General features: G+C 38.3%; 1 protein-coding gene across 2 annotated transcripts in view; it reads left to right on the top strand.

Annotated features, from left to right (window-relative positions):
• MICU2 (mitochondrial calcium uptake 2) overlaps positions 1-15,322 on the top strand; it is a 215,461-nt gene that overhangs the window by 78,725 nt on the left and 121,414 nt on the right. The window contains exon 1 of one of the 2 annotated variants that reach the window (XM_074985448.1): positions 9,611-9,632. The exons of the other annotated variant lie outside the window; for it this stretch is intronic. The gene's annotated coding sequence lies outside the window, so the exon portion shown is untranslated. Of the gene's footprint in view, positions 1-9,610; positions 9,633-15,322 lie in introns of those variants that run through there. 2 annotated transcript variants of the gene reach the window in all.

Genomic DNA, 15,322 nt, shown 5'->3' with positions numbered 1-15,322 from the left:
ACTCAATAAATGATTTTTACCTTTTGTGTCATAAAATGTTGTCCATAACTGGTTGAATAAGGAGAAAAATTGAGTAGAGAAGCAATGAACAAGAAGGAAGTCAGAGCCTGCAGGACGAGACATGAAAAATGCACCAGTCTTCCCTATAAACACCAGTCCCTAGCCTTTGGTAGGAATGGCGTCCTTAGCCTTTGTTTGTCAGAAACTGGAAATAGGGGGAGGGGGAGGGATCCTTTGATGATTACCTGTTTTGTTCATTCCCTCTGGGGAACCTGCAATTGGCTACTATTAGATGACAGGATATTAGGTATGGCCATCCTTGTGTTCTCCAGCCACCTTGAGAAGGGCAACAAGAAAACTATAAAAGTTAGAATGGAGAAATGTATTGCTTTTAAGTTGCTTTTGGAATAGAGATCCCACGAAAGGACAAAGGTGGCTTGCAGATGTTACTGTTTGAAAAGACCAGTGTTTAAAAGGAGACACATAAAATGTTTATACAAAAACAAGAGTAAAGAATAATGTGGAAACAATATTGCAAGGCACATAGAAGAGCACGAATTGTTGGGCAAAAGTCAGCATGGTTTCTGCAGAGGGAAGTAGTGTCTAACTAATCTATTAGAATTCTTTGAAGGGGTTAATAAACGTGCGGACAGGGGGCACCCAGTGGACATAATATACCTAGATTTCCAGAAAGCCTTTGACAGGGTCCCACACCAAAGGCTTTTATGTAAATTAGGCAGTCATGGGATAGGAGGAAAGATCCTTTCATGGATAGGGAATTGGTTAAAAGACAGAAAACAAAGGGTTGGAATAAATGGTAAATTTTCACAATGGAGGTGGGTAACTAGTGGTGTTCCCCAGGGGCAGTCCTGGGACCGATCCTGTTCAACTTGTTCATCAATGATCTAGAAAATGAGGTAAGCAGTGAGGTGGCAAAGTTTGCAGATGACACGAAGTTGTTCAGGACAGTCAAAACGAAAAGGGATTGTGAAGAACTACAAAAAGATCTCAGCAAACTGAGTGATTGGGCAGCAAAATGGCAAATGAAATTTAATGTGGGTAAGTGTAAGGTAATGCACATTGGAAAAAATAACCCAAATTATACGTACAACATGATGGGGTCAAATTTAGCTATGACAGATCAGGAAAGGGATCTTGGAATTATAGTGGATAGTTCTCTGAAGACATCCACGCAGTGTGCAGCGGCAGTTAGTAAAGCAAATAGGATGTTAGGAATTATTAAAAAAGGGATAGATAATAAGACAAAAGATATCATACTTCCCCTATATAAAACTATGGTACGCCCATATCTTGAGTACTGCGTGCAGATGTGGTCTCCTCACCTCAAAAGAGAGATATTGGCATTAGAAAAGGTTCAGAAAAGGGCGACTAAGATGATTAGGGGTTTGGAATGGGTCCCATATGGGGAGAGGCTAGAGAGACTGGGACTTTTCAGTCTGGAAAAGAGGCGATTGAGGGGCGATATGATAGAGGTATATAAAATCATGAATGGTGTAGAGAAAGTGAATATAGAAAAATTATTTACCTTTTCCCATAATACAAGAACTAGGGGACACCAAATGAAATTGATGGGTAGTAGGTTCAAAACTAATAAAAGGAAATTTTTCTTCACACAGCGCACAGTCAACCTGTGGAACTCCTTGCGGAGGAGTCTGTGAAGCCCAGGACTGTGTTAGGGTTTAAAAAAGAGCTCGATAAATTTTTTCAGGTTAGGTCCATAAATGGCTATTAGCCAGGCATAAAGTATGGTGCCCTAGCCTTCAGTACAAGGGCAGGAGATGGATGGCAGGAGATAAATCACTTGATGATTATCTTCTGTTCTCTTTCTCTGGGGCACCTGGCATTGGCCACTGTCAGCAGACGGGATACGGGGCTGGATGGACCTTTGGTCTGACTCAGTATGGCCATTCTTATGTTAATTTTCAAAGGTAACGTAATCCTATAGTTAGGATAGAACACATTTTAAAATGAGTGCAAAAAAAAAAAAAGAAAAATCAGTGTGCTGGCCCTGATTCAGCCAGGTATATATTAAGTTCTCTTTAAGTGTTCATTGTTGAATGGAGAGGGATATAAGCACATATTTAAGGTCCTCTATTGTACTAGGCACTTAAAATTTTTATATCACTGGATAACATGAGTATTCTAGGTCAGTTAAAAATGCAGTACATTAGGTTAAGGAGGTATTTCATCGGTGTTGTGTTGGCTATGAATTGCTTGCCTTTTGTCCACATTCCATTGCCTAATGTGCTAAGTTCAGAATACAAGAAAGCAGAAATACACCCAATAGAAAATCTAGCTAACGACATTTCTTAGAATTCTGTACTCAGTACTTCACAACTAAATAGTTATCAACATATATCAATATTTATGCATTAAAGTACACAGTGGGCAATTTGTTGAACATGGAAATAACGTCCATTTTCAGTCTTTTCAGCCCTTAAATCCTAGTCTGCAGAAGGAAACCTAAATGTAAGAAGCTGCTGGCAATAAAAAGCTAATGTTTTTTAATGAAGTTTAAACTTAGACTAAATTTGGTTGATATTGATAGTTTAATTTTAGAATTTTTGTGATTGCTGAGCCCAGTTCTGTTGTCTTGTCTCATCAGGAAAATATTTTTTGTTGGCCAGATCATACAAGCTTCTAAACACACTACCCTTGTGAAACACAAACTTGTTCAGTGAGGGTAAGGTCTGAGTAATCAGCAGAGATCAGGGCCAAGTGAGCAAAGCCTGGCTGAAGTCCAGATAGGCTATTTCTGTTTTAAAACAGTAATAGCTATTTAAAATACACAGCATAGTGTATTTTAGTGATTGGATTTGTAAGCAGGTGGATCATAATCTATCAGGTCCTTTCCATCACTATCTTCTACAATTCTGTGAACTGAAACTACTATGAATGAGAGGAATAACAGGACATTCCAAGCAAAGTGAGTACAATAAGCATAATTTAAGAATAGCTGCTTGTTTTGGCACTTTACCTTCCATGTTGTGCTCCACTCACCCAGCTCAGAAGTTAAGCATTTTCTAGAACAGTCTTGTAACAATGCAGAACAACCATTATTTTTATTATGTGCCATAGGTTTATAGGATATTTGGTAGGCTGGGTGATAAGTCAGAGCATGAGCTTACGAAGAAAAATAGATAAGAAGGGTGACAATAAACAAAGGGAGCCTATGTGTATTAAAGTAAGAGCTATAGTAATGCTACTTGTAAAAATTAGAATAATAAAATACTAGAACTGGAAGAGGCTTTGAGGTCAAGTCCAGTCCTCTCTCTCATGGCAGGACCAAGCACCATCTGTATCATTCCTGTTAGATAGTTATCCAACCTGTTCTTAAATATCTCCAATTACTGCAATTCCATTACTTAACTGCTCTGACAGGAAATTTTTCCTAACGCTCAATTAAATCTCTGTTGCTGCAACTGAAGTCCATTACTTCTTGTCCTTCTCCCTCCTCCTAGTTAACACCCTTTTAGGTACTTGAAAGCTGCTATCATGTCCCCTCTCAGCATTCTCTCTTCCAACTAAACAAACTTAGTTCTTTTAATCTTCTCTCATAGGTCATATTTTGTATAACATTAATCATTTTAGTTGCTAGTCTCTGGACCCTCTCCAAGTTCTCTGCATCTTTCCTAAAATGTGGTGCTTAGAACTGGGCACAGTATTCCAACTGAGGCCTAATTAGCTCAGAGTAGAGTAGAAGAATTACTTCTCATTTCTTGCTCACAGCACTCCAATTAATGCATCCCAGAATTATATTCCCTTTTTTTGCAACAGCGTTACACTATTGACTCATACTTAGCTTGTGGTCCACAACAACCCCTACATGCCTTTCTGCAGTACTCTGTCCTAGGGAGTCACTTCTCATTTTATGTGTGTGAAACTGATTGTTCCTGCCTAAGTGTAGTACTTTGCATTTGTCCTATTGAAATTAATACTATTTTCCTCAGACCATTTCTCCAGTTTGTCCAGATCATTTTGAATTTTGACCCTATACTCCAGAGCACTTACACTCCTCCCAATTTAGCATCATCCGCAAACTCCATAAGCGTACTCTCTGCCATTATCTAAATCATTGATGAAGATATTAAACAGAAGTCGCACCAAAATGGACCCTTGTGGAACCCCAATTTATTTATTTCCCTTCCAACATGACTGTAAACAGTAACTATGCTCTGTGAACGGTTATCCAACCAGTTATGCACCCACCTCATAGTAGCTCCATCTAGGTTGCATTTCCCTAGTTTACTGAGGTCATGCAAAACTGTATCAAATGCCTTACTAAAGTCCAAGTATACCACATCCACTGCTTCCCCTTTATCCACAAGGCTTGCTACCCATCGGAAAAAGGTATGTTTAGTTTGACATGATTTGTTATTGATAAATCCATTCTGGCTATTACCTGTTATATTATCTTCCAGATGTTTGCAGATGGATTACTTAATTATTGTTCCATCTTTCCTGGCTCAGAAGTTAACCTGATTTGGTCTGTAATTTCTTGACTTCTCCTTATTTCTGTTTGTATAGATGGGCACTATATTTTCCCTTTTCTAATCTTCTAGAATCTCTCCTGACTTCCATGACTTTTCAAAATGATCGCTGGTAGCTCGGATACCTCTTCTACCAGCTCCTTGAGTATTCTAGGATGCAGTTCATCAGGCCCTGGTGACCTGAAAATATCTAACTTTTTTCTAAGTAATTTTTAACTTTTTCCTTCCCTATTTTAACTTCTTGACCTACCCCATTTTCCACTAACATTCGCTGTGCTAGGCATTCATTCTCCATCAACCTTCTTAGTGAAGATTGAAACAAATCATAAAGTATCTCTGTGATTTCCATGTTTGCTGTTATTGTCTCCCCTTCTTCATTGAGCAACAGGCCTATCCTGTCCTTGGTCTTCCTCTTGCTTCTAATATATTTTGTAGAACATTTTCTTGTTTCCCTTTGTCTTGAGCTAGATCAAGCTTGTTTTGTGCTTGTGCCTTTCTAATGTTGCCCCTACATTCCTATGTTGTTTATATTCCTCCTTTGTACTTTGACCTAGTTTCCACTTTTTATACAACTCATTTTTTATTTTTAGGTTATTTAAGATCTCCTGGTTAAGATGGTCTTTTGCCAAACTTATTTTTCCCACACAGAGGAATTGTTTCCTTTTGCACCCTTAGATGTCCCTTTGAAAAACTGCCAGTTGTCTTCAACAGTTTTTTCTCCTAGTCTTGCTTTCATGGGACCTTACCTACTAGCTTTCTGAGTTTACTAATCACTTACTTCCCACAATTCATTCTTTATTTTGGTGTTCACCATTCTACCACTCCTTGGAGTCATAAACTCTCTTTTTATTTCATGATCACTTTCAAATTTTATATTGTATTCATTTCATATTTATTACCAATAAATACATAATTGTAAATTGGCAAGTGGAAAGAGGGAAGTTGTATGCTGTAAATGAAATTAATTTAGCAACTGGAAAGCCTGTGTATTAAGACAAATTATCATGCCTCTCTCATAATGTGAATGACATAGTATGAACCACATAGGCAGTTTCCCCTCATGTCCATGAAAACATGAACTACTTCCCCTCTCATTTGTAGTCACATAATATCTAAGTGCCAATGATAGCAATAGTTTATGTGGAAAAGTAATAGTAGCAAAGCATTTAATATATTTTTTGCCCTTCAATGAAATGTAATCTCAGGAAACAAGAAGCAGCCTGCACCATGTGACTAGACAGCTGTCTGGACCACAAGCAAGTATTCTGTGGAACATAGTTTAAAAACATCTGTATTGAGAGAATAAACCATACACAGTATGGATAAAAATAACAGATTTAATCCAATGAAAAAACTTCCATCAACTGTAGGTCACATACAAACCTATATAATAAATAGTATAAATACTCCATGCTGACATGTAATGTGAAAAATGGGTAACATTAACTACAACCATTTATCATAGTCAAAATCAGAGTTAGAAACAAAGTTCAACAATGGACTTTTTATGTAACTTCTATGACCCTAATCTAACAAGAAAAGAAGAGTACTTTTTTAATATTAAAGTATTCAAGATGGAAAACGTAGCTAGACAAATATTTTTAGGGAACTCTATCATGCATCACATTATTGCATCACATTAATTCTAATAAAGGTGATACAGCATTATATGAATTGATATATGTTAGAACCTATAGCAATCCTAATAATCCAGTAGTAACCCTGTTTTCTAAATGTTTGTTCTAGTGCATTATTTCCCAAACTGGGGGGCATGCCTCCCTGGGGGTCATGAAGAAATTGCAGGGAGGAGGCATGAGGTGACCCAGCTCTCTCCCCCCGCCCCCCCGGCTTTGTCATTCCTCTCATTATCATCCCCCCACCCCAAGAAAGATCTGGTCTGTGGTTCTAGCTCTCAGCCCCTGCCATTTCACATGAATGACCTGGTGCAGCCACTATAAAAAGCAGGCAGCCAGCAAAGGCCCACATGGAGCTAATTGCCTCCTGCAAAGGTGAGTGATTGTGGGTTGGGGGAGCAGGGGAGGAGGATGTTAGATGGGGGGGCTGGTGGTTCCTAGGTTTGGGAGAGGGTAGCTTGCAGGCAGCTCTGGCGGCTGGCCCCAGCAGGTCCAGGGCTTGGGCAGGCAGTTTGGTAGCTGGCTCTGGGAGTGCAGGGGCTTGGGCCAGCAGTGCGGGACTCAGGCGGCTTGCTCAGGTGATCAGGCAGCCCCAGCAGCATGGGGCTCGGGCAGCTGGCCAGCTTGGGCTGTGCCGGGCACCCACAAGGTGAGGCCTGTGCCTTAGACTGGATGGTCCATAGTCAGTCTCCTTGGATTTCCCAATTTATGAAGAAAATGCAGCATCATCTTTTACATTAAATCTATTTTTTCTGCTGTTTCTGATGTTAAATTACATTTTTATTTGTTTTTCTTGTCCCCAAAATTTTTATGCTTATTTTTAATTTTAAGTAACTTTTTTATATCAAGACTGTGTGTTTATTTTAACTTACACATTGAATTTTTTCTTAAAAGGGGGTTGGATGATGATGATGATGAAGAGGTGGGGGAGCAAGAGGGTTTCTCAAAAATCAAAAGTGGGGGTGTGATGCCGAACAGTTTGCGAATCACTGCTAGTGTAGTAAAGCTCATAGAACTCATAAAAAGTATCAGAATTCAGCCATTGTTATTGTAACTCTGCTTTATTTTTCCTTTGGGTTTTAGTAGATTACTCATTTGAATCAATTCCCTTTTCCACCCTCCAAAAAATTTGGGTGATCTTCAGGTTTCATGATCTTGCCAGTGTAAGCCACACAAGAAAAAAGGCAAGAAGAATTAGAAAAGGTGTTTATTGGAATCTAACTGAAATCTTAGTAAAAGTGATAAAATTCTGTGTGTAAGACTGTCAGCAACTTCTATAGAACACCAGCAAGATATTTGTCTTCTTTCCTGAAATGCTACGAAATGCCATTTTGAAATGGCAGTTACTGTTCATCTGTAAAAGGCAAAAACTAATTAATAGTTTGACATGCTGAATCTGCATTTTGTGGATCTTTATTTTTTGCTTATTATTTTTATGAACTCTTAAGAATCTCAGGAAGTTAATAGTAGGGGAAATTGAGCTCTTTGGTAGGATGACTGATTTCTTTGACCAAATTTTACAATATATCTCTGGTTCAAATGTAGTAGTTTCATTCACTTATTCTCTGTTTGTAGGTGCTGTAGATTTTTAAAAACATACAAATCAAACTTTATGTGGTATTTGGCCTCAGTGGGTCAATACCAGTTATAGAATGAATATTGCCTTATAACCCAGGTTTTCCGTCAGCTTTACTCTCCACATGTGAATTTCTGACTAAATATCATTAAACTTGTGACACCCTGTGGCAATGGTGAGTCATTACATATTAAGTATAGTTGCAGATGATTTATTTTATTTTTGCCATCCTTTCTGGGACAGAAATTTCACTCTTCCAAAACTGAGCAGCACACTATTCCCTCTCTCCCATCATTCTGGATCAGAGTACATGTCTGGGGCAGGGGGTTGCCATCCAATATTTTGTAACCAGAATTAAGAGCGGAACTAGGTATGTATCATCTTCTTACCTGTGCTTTTATTTTAAAATCACCTATATATTCCTGATGTGTACCTGTGCTCCTTTTCCCTGAGCAGATCTACATCCAATACTTATTCACTGTACATGTTGCACCTCCCTGGCCCAGCATCCTTAGCACCTGAGTGGTCCTGAACAAGTGATTTTGCTGAACCAGGAGAGGTTAATCCCTCTGGGTCCCTGTTCTCTGGTTGCTGACACTGCCCCTCTGGCTGCAACTACCCGGCATTCCAGCCACAGCTCACTGATATTGTCAGCTCTTTGTGGATGCCAGGTGATGCTGGTGCTCTGACTTGCTTTCCTGCCCTGGCTCTCTGGTCAATGAGCATCCCTGGTCCTGCCAGATCAGAGTGTGCTGGTTTTAGGAAGCGCAACCTCTACCATTCCAAAGCCATCCAGGGACAAGCAAATGCTTCTGAATTTAATGTTTACTACAAATTGAACTCCTCTCTTTAGAGACTGAAAAACGCTCCCCTATCAAACCCCTGTCCCTGTATACGTTAACTCCTCTGAGTCAGGTGTGAAGCAGCTCAATGTGTTGGTGTTGTGCTGTAGTACCAGCTTAGTCAGCAAGACAGTCCAAAAGGCTTACAAAATCCTGAGCCCCTGATTTGTTATACAGGTTTATAAAACACTATTTATGCAATATTCTCAGAGTTTGCTGAATGAGATCATAATGACATGTTATAAAATGTCAGTGGAGGATGAGAGAGGATGGAGAGTACTTGCCAAGTGTTAAGAGACTTGCTGTAACATTTGTGCCTCTGCTATATAAAGCATAGTTTTCCTGAAAAAAATCGTGTTTTGAGGAGGCAATGCCAGAATACTACATACCTATATCTATGGACTACTACTGTATTTACTTATGAATTAATGTTCTGTGCTTTATATCGAGTATAACAGAAATATGATTGGTATGCACCTTTAGTACCTAAATCATTGAAATTGCATGTTTTGCAGTCTTTCTTTTCCCCCATTTTTGTTTTGTCGAATTGTCACCGTGCTTCAAGTATAATAGTATTTTGCTTCAGCATATAGGACAGCTAATATTTAAAATATCCTGTGATCAAAAATGTTTTTGTAACATGTAATATAGGACTTAGAGACTCCACAATAGCTAAAATGTATAAGGAGATGGTATGTGTTATACCCAAAAAAAAGGCATGGGTCTGAGGAGTCACCAATGACCTTTGTTGTTGCTACACATGACTCTGGTGGCAATGCCTATAGTTAAGATTGCTTAACACATTCCTTTACATTCTATATTTTCAGTAGCATATAACTTTGCTAAATTTAAACCACTTAGTCTGAAATTGTCCAGGCTACATATTTTTTGGAAGAGGCAGTGAGGATGAAGCAGATGGGTTTGTCAAACTTAATTGCGTTACTGAACCAGGGATAGAACCCAGGAATCCTGAGTCTCTCTCTTTATTTGCTTTCTAGCAAATAGCTCTGAAACACAGTGGTATGTAAACATAGAAGAAAAGAACCTGTTACTGCTACTTCTTCAAGTGGTAAGAGACTGTGCTATTGTGAAGGCCCAACTTTGCTGATTAACCTTTGTGTGGTCAGTATAATTCCACATAATGAAATTTGTTGTGTTTTTTTTCAATTGTAAGAATTGTTTGAAAGGAAATCACATTTTTAAAATGTCAGTACATCCATGTAAATGATCTGTAATAAGATTATATAAGTAACATTTATTCAGGTATTTCCTAACTTTAGAGCTCTTGATTTTGCAACCTTGGTGTATGGGCTTTTTTAGTGCCCATAATGTGCTTGCTAGTCATTATCAACATACTCAGGAAGAATCAGGTTATGGAAGAAGCAGACTAGTGGGCTATCGGAGCTGAAAAGGGTTGAATAGTTTTATCAGATACAAAAGCTTGATAAGTAGGGTGAAGGAGAATTGTGAAGATGTCCTTGATATGGTGGAAAAGTTGGAGCTAGCAGTGGGATTTCACCAGAGGGTGGCACAGATAGGAAGATGGGCAAGGGAGATAATCTTGTGTGTCATTTGTAAATCGGGCTATGTGGATGATGGGGAGGATGTAGGATGATTTACCATAGCAATCCTGATATATTCTGAAATAATGGAGGGGAAGAGTAGCAAGATTTTGGACATGCTTGGATGTGTGAATCACTGGTGAAGAAGAAAGATGGCTTTTTGTGGATAGGCCTTGGTGATGGGGAGGGTAATGTCAGTAGTGAAAAGAATGGTTCATATTTGGAGGATTTATGAGGAAAGTGTAGAAGTTCAGTTTTGATAGTCTTAAACGTAAGGTGGTAGCAAAACAGTCAAGGAAAGTAGGTTGAGATGTGGGACTGAATCATGCAAAACAGATTAGCAGTGCTTAGGTGATAATTGCAGCTAATGAGTTCACCTAGGTGAAGGGAAGGGGACTAAGAATTGTGAGGTACATCCTTTGCATCAGCTAGAATACCATTGTTGGATTTTTCAGACAGTACAGCAAAATAAACATTTAATCAACTTTGTGACATTTTAAATATACGGAATAAAACATCTGGAACGTCTAATTTAGAATTGTCTGATTTTTGCAAAAGTTGACCTTTACGTAACTTAATGGTGGTTCTTTTTAGTATTCTGTACTTAGTCTAATGATCTTGACATCTTTGTCACACGTAGTACTAAATCATTCCTATGACAACTATTTAACTGTAAAAATATATTGTTTAGGTACAAAGGACACTTCACATTCATGGTATAATTAAGCCTACTTCTGCGTTTGTTGCATTTATTGCTGTTCTCTGAGATATGATTTGTAGTTCAAAGATTCAGGTGACAAAGTATTGAAACCCACAGTATTTTCTTTCAAAGATACCATGGTGGTGTTTATACTGAACAATAAATTATAATTTATTTCTAGCTTTGGCATGGCTAGTGCTCTTTTATAAAATATGCTACTAAATGTATGAAGTTTAAAGTGAATTCCTATTATGATCATATCCAAAACTTAAGATCAGAAGCTTTTGGGTTTTTTTTAATATATTTGTCCCAGATCCCTCTTTACAGCTTAAACTTGATGTCTGGGTCTACACGTGCCCCTTCCTTTTGAAAGGGGCATGTTAATGAGCAGGTTCGAAAGACGCTAATGAGGCGCTGCAATGAATATTCAGTGCCTCATTAGCATAATGGCGTCCGTGGCAATTCGAAAGTGCGGCTTTTCGAATTGCACCCCACCCGTGGAGACGGAACAGTCTGAAAGGACCCCCCCCCAGTTTTCGAAAGCCTTTCTTCCGATCACCAGACAGGAAGAAGGGCTTTTGAAAACTGGGGGGGGTCCTTTTGGAAGGTCCCGTCTCCATGGGCGGCGCATGATTTGAAAAGCCACACTTTCGAATCACTGCGGGCGTCATTATGCACATGTAGACCCAGCCAATTTGTTAACCTTAGTTGGAGTTGGACATTTACACAGCTATATGTGGACATCTACAGATTAAACTATATGGAAATTTTTAAAATAGCTATTTGGATTATTTCTTCATGCTTTCTTTCACAGATGATTTTTGAAAGCATGCTATAGTTAAAATCCTACCAAGGATTTAGAATGGCTTTTGAAACAGTTTTCCGAGCAGTAGTATAGAAATAGTGTGACATGACTACTTAATCTCTAGCTGGGGCCAAGGGTGCTTTTTACATAATCCCATCATTCTTACAAGATGTTAATGCAATGGATGTATTATATTGACCAACAGTTATAAGAAAATACAATAAATTTATCTCCTCCAAATGGAAATAGGGTAATTTGCTTTTGAAGTTTCGTTAACTGGTATGCATGCTGCTTGTTTCTGGTGATAGTTAGCTAAGCATAATAGTGTCTTTAAAACCGAATATTAGAAACATGCATAATTATTGTTTGCCTAATTTCACCAGAGAGCAGTAAAGTTTGATTTTATAATCCGGTCCTGATTCAGAGTAAGTAATTAATCCACCCACCCCCAGAAAATGTGGTATAATTGCTAGAAAAAAGAAAGGAATAAAAAAAAATTACAGTTGTTCAGTAAACACAACAAAAGTGAAGCACATTTCATAAAATATAGTTTTGACTATGGTGTTGAAATGTAAGTTTTAGTAAATAAGTGCGTACATTTCAGAATTAGAATATCCTTTATCTGTGTCTAGAACTTGACTTTGATTTTTTGCTAAACCATTTTTATAATCATTTTTGCAAATCTATAAGTATGGTAAAGTTAGATCCCTTTCCAAGAAAAAGGATTACATATAACCTTAAAAAATTCATTCTGCCCAGATGCCTTTGTGCTTCTCTTTTACAGAACAAACTTCCTGTTATAATTCCCATATAATCCCTATGTAGTTAAATAGCACAGTAGCCATAACATGCTTGAAATGTATGCAAGCATTGGCCCGGAAGGTTTAATCTTAACAACATCACGATCAAAGTACCTACATTGACATAAATTTTTAAAATAAAACCCAATGCAGACGTAATAGTTAGCCTAGGTAAAAGGTTTTTTATAATATTAGTTTTGGATATTTTGTACTACAGATTTTGTGCTACTATTACTCCCTGTCTTAAGCAGGGAAAGAAATTGCACACACACTGTTGTTGCTGGGCAAATGTCATGTCAGTTTGCTTACCAATTTATGGGTCTTTACTTTACTTTAAAATGGTGGCACTGGGGAAAATGAAGCAAAAGCTGTATCAAGCAGAACTGAGATCTATATAAACCATTTTGATGTCTGAAAGCTAGTGGGAGGATCTTGTTTGTTTTTAAACATCTTGCCATGTAATTCAGAACAGTGAAGTGACCTTCCTTTGTAAGCAGCTATTTGATGTACAGTTTTGAAAATAATGGAAGCTACAATACCTCTGAGGTAATTTGGGTGAATTATAAAGGCAGCTCAATTGCCCTTTTCACAGAAATTTGTCTTTAGAGATTGAATTGTGTGGGTTCACATAACTTCTTTTCTATAGACTGGCTAAAAAAACTGAATCACAAAACATCTCATAAAGTGTTCTGTGGGTTTAAATCAGCTTTTTAAATAAGTACACTGGCTTAAAACAGAAATCCTATCCTTAAAGGTTACATCTGCCTTCCCAGGAAAGTATTCTGAAATCTCAGAGGATGAGATTTATATTTCACCATATACAGGAACTATTTTTGTGTATATGTTTGCTTAAAATTGTCATCACTCATCCTATTTTTATTTAAAACTGAAACTTCCTAAATCTTTAAAAATTATAAATAAGTACATTTTCTGTCCAATTTATGGTGAAGTATTTAAATTAAATACTTTTTTAAATATGAAGAAGTTTGGTCTTCTGATTGTTGAATATGTGGGATGGAAATGTGTTTTTAAGTGGGCTAGTATATTGCTGTAGAGTAACCATGACTTATGCTCCAGGAAGCTTTAGCATCCATGGGCAAGTATGGGGAACCCTGAGGTGTACAAATAATACCAAAGACTAAGATGAGACTGTACACTGTACACAATCAAGGCCTTAAGTTTCCTTCCATTCTATTTTCTTAAATAGCATTGCTTCTGTATTAGGTCCCTATATAAATAAATGTTTACCTCCTACTTACAAATTCAAAAAAAAAATTAAAATATCGCCAGACAATTATAGTAAAATCGCTGTTACCAAAATCATTCTTTGGTAGGAATAGGCCTTGTAAAATAGGAAAGATCGTACACAAAGCTGTTTTTTAACAATATCCTAAGCAGTTCTTGTCTGTGCCTCCTCAGGTTGAAACTCTCTAATGCGGAACTCTCTTGCCCAGCAACATCCGTAATCCAGTATGATTTTTAATTAGCCAGGCAGCCACTTATCATGGGTGTGGTCATGTTTCCCATGGTCCTATAAAGTTTGTTTACAGTCACCAGGCTTCCTGTCCATGTTCTGTGCTATTACTTAGCTGTAACTTACACCTCAATGTCTTCTATGAGCCCATTAAGCAGTGGAAATGTTAGCAATGTGCCAGACAATATTGGCCTCCCATGATCCAGCAAATTCTCTGGTTCAGCACTGGTCAGGTCCCCAGCGGGGCCTGGATGAGAGAGGTTCCACCTGTATGAACCCATCGATAAAGTGCACTTGTTTGAAGATAAATTTGATACAATGATTAAAGCAATACTTACAGCACTTGTTAAATTGGTTCTCCTATAACTAAATAAGCTATTAACACAACACTGTCTTTAAATGCAGGCAGCTCTTCATAATTGATATATGTAGTAGTTGCTGAGAGTGAATTGAGTGAAATACAGTATTGATAAAGGTGTAATGCACTGCTTAAAACAGATTTATTTGCAAGGATTATAGAATATGATGAGGATAGTCAAGATGACACAGTAATACCAGGGCACAAAATATATGTGAAGGATAGAACAGGCTGTGCTGGTTAGGAAATGGCATTATACGTGAAAGAGAATGTAGAATCAAATGAAGTAAAAAAAATCTTGAGTTAACCTAACTGTTCCTAACTTGCTCTGATATCAAGTGAATACAGCACTAGGGATTTATTACCTGACCAGGATGGTGATATGGATTGTGAAATGGAAAGAGATTAGAGAAACTATACAAATAAAAAAACTGCAAATAAAGATGGGGGATTTCAATTAGCTCCATTTTGAGGAGGTACATGTCACCTCAGGACCAGATTCAGAGATAAAATTTCCTGACATCTTAAATTGCTGCTTCCTGGAGCAGCTGGTTCTGTAACCCAAAATAGGAGGGCAATTCTTCAGTTGGCATTGTCAAAAGAGGGGTATGGAATGTCTGCCGTCTGAGGAGAGATTAATAAGGCTGGGACTCCTCAGCTTGGAAAGATGTGACTAAGAAGGGATATGCTCGAGGGCTATAAAAACTAGGGAAGGGGCATGACAGGAGAAGAAAGTGAATACAGTAAACCCTCAATTTCATGGACTAATGGGGGGTAGGGAGAGGTGTCCATTAATGCCAGAAGTCCATTAAAAGCGAGGGTTTTCTTGTATTTACATAGTGCAGCCAGTGCCCCCCCCACCCCATCGAGGCTTTCTCAGGGCTCCCACACCCCCCGCCCCAAAATATTGTAAAATGGGTGACTCACCAGAGCTGCTGGTGCCACCCCTGCTGCTAGAGCCTCATCACATCCTGGGGTGCCACCATAGCTGAAGGAGCCGCCATTTTGGCTGGAGTCTCTGCCGCAGCTAGAGCCAGTGCGTGTGGCAGATCTGGCTGTG

The sequence above is a fragment of the Carettochelys insculpta genome, chromosome 1 (genome assembly GCF_033958435.1).
Source record: "Carettochelys insculpta isolate YL-2023 chromosome 1, ASM3395843v1, whole genome shotgun sequence".
Lineage (NCBI taxonomy): Eukaryota > Metazoa > Chordata > Testudines > Carettochelyidae > Carettochelys > Carettochelys insculpta.
This window is presented reverse-complemented; position numbering and strand designations above follow the sequence as displayed.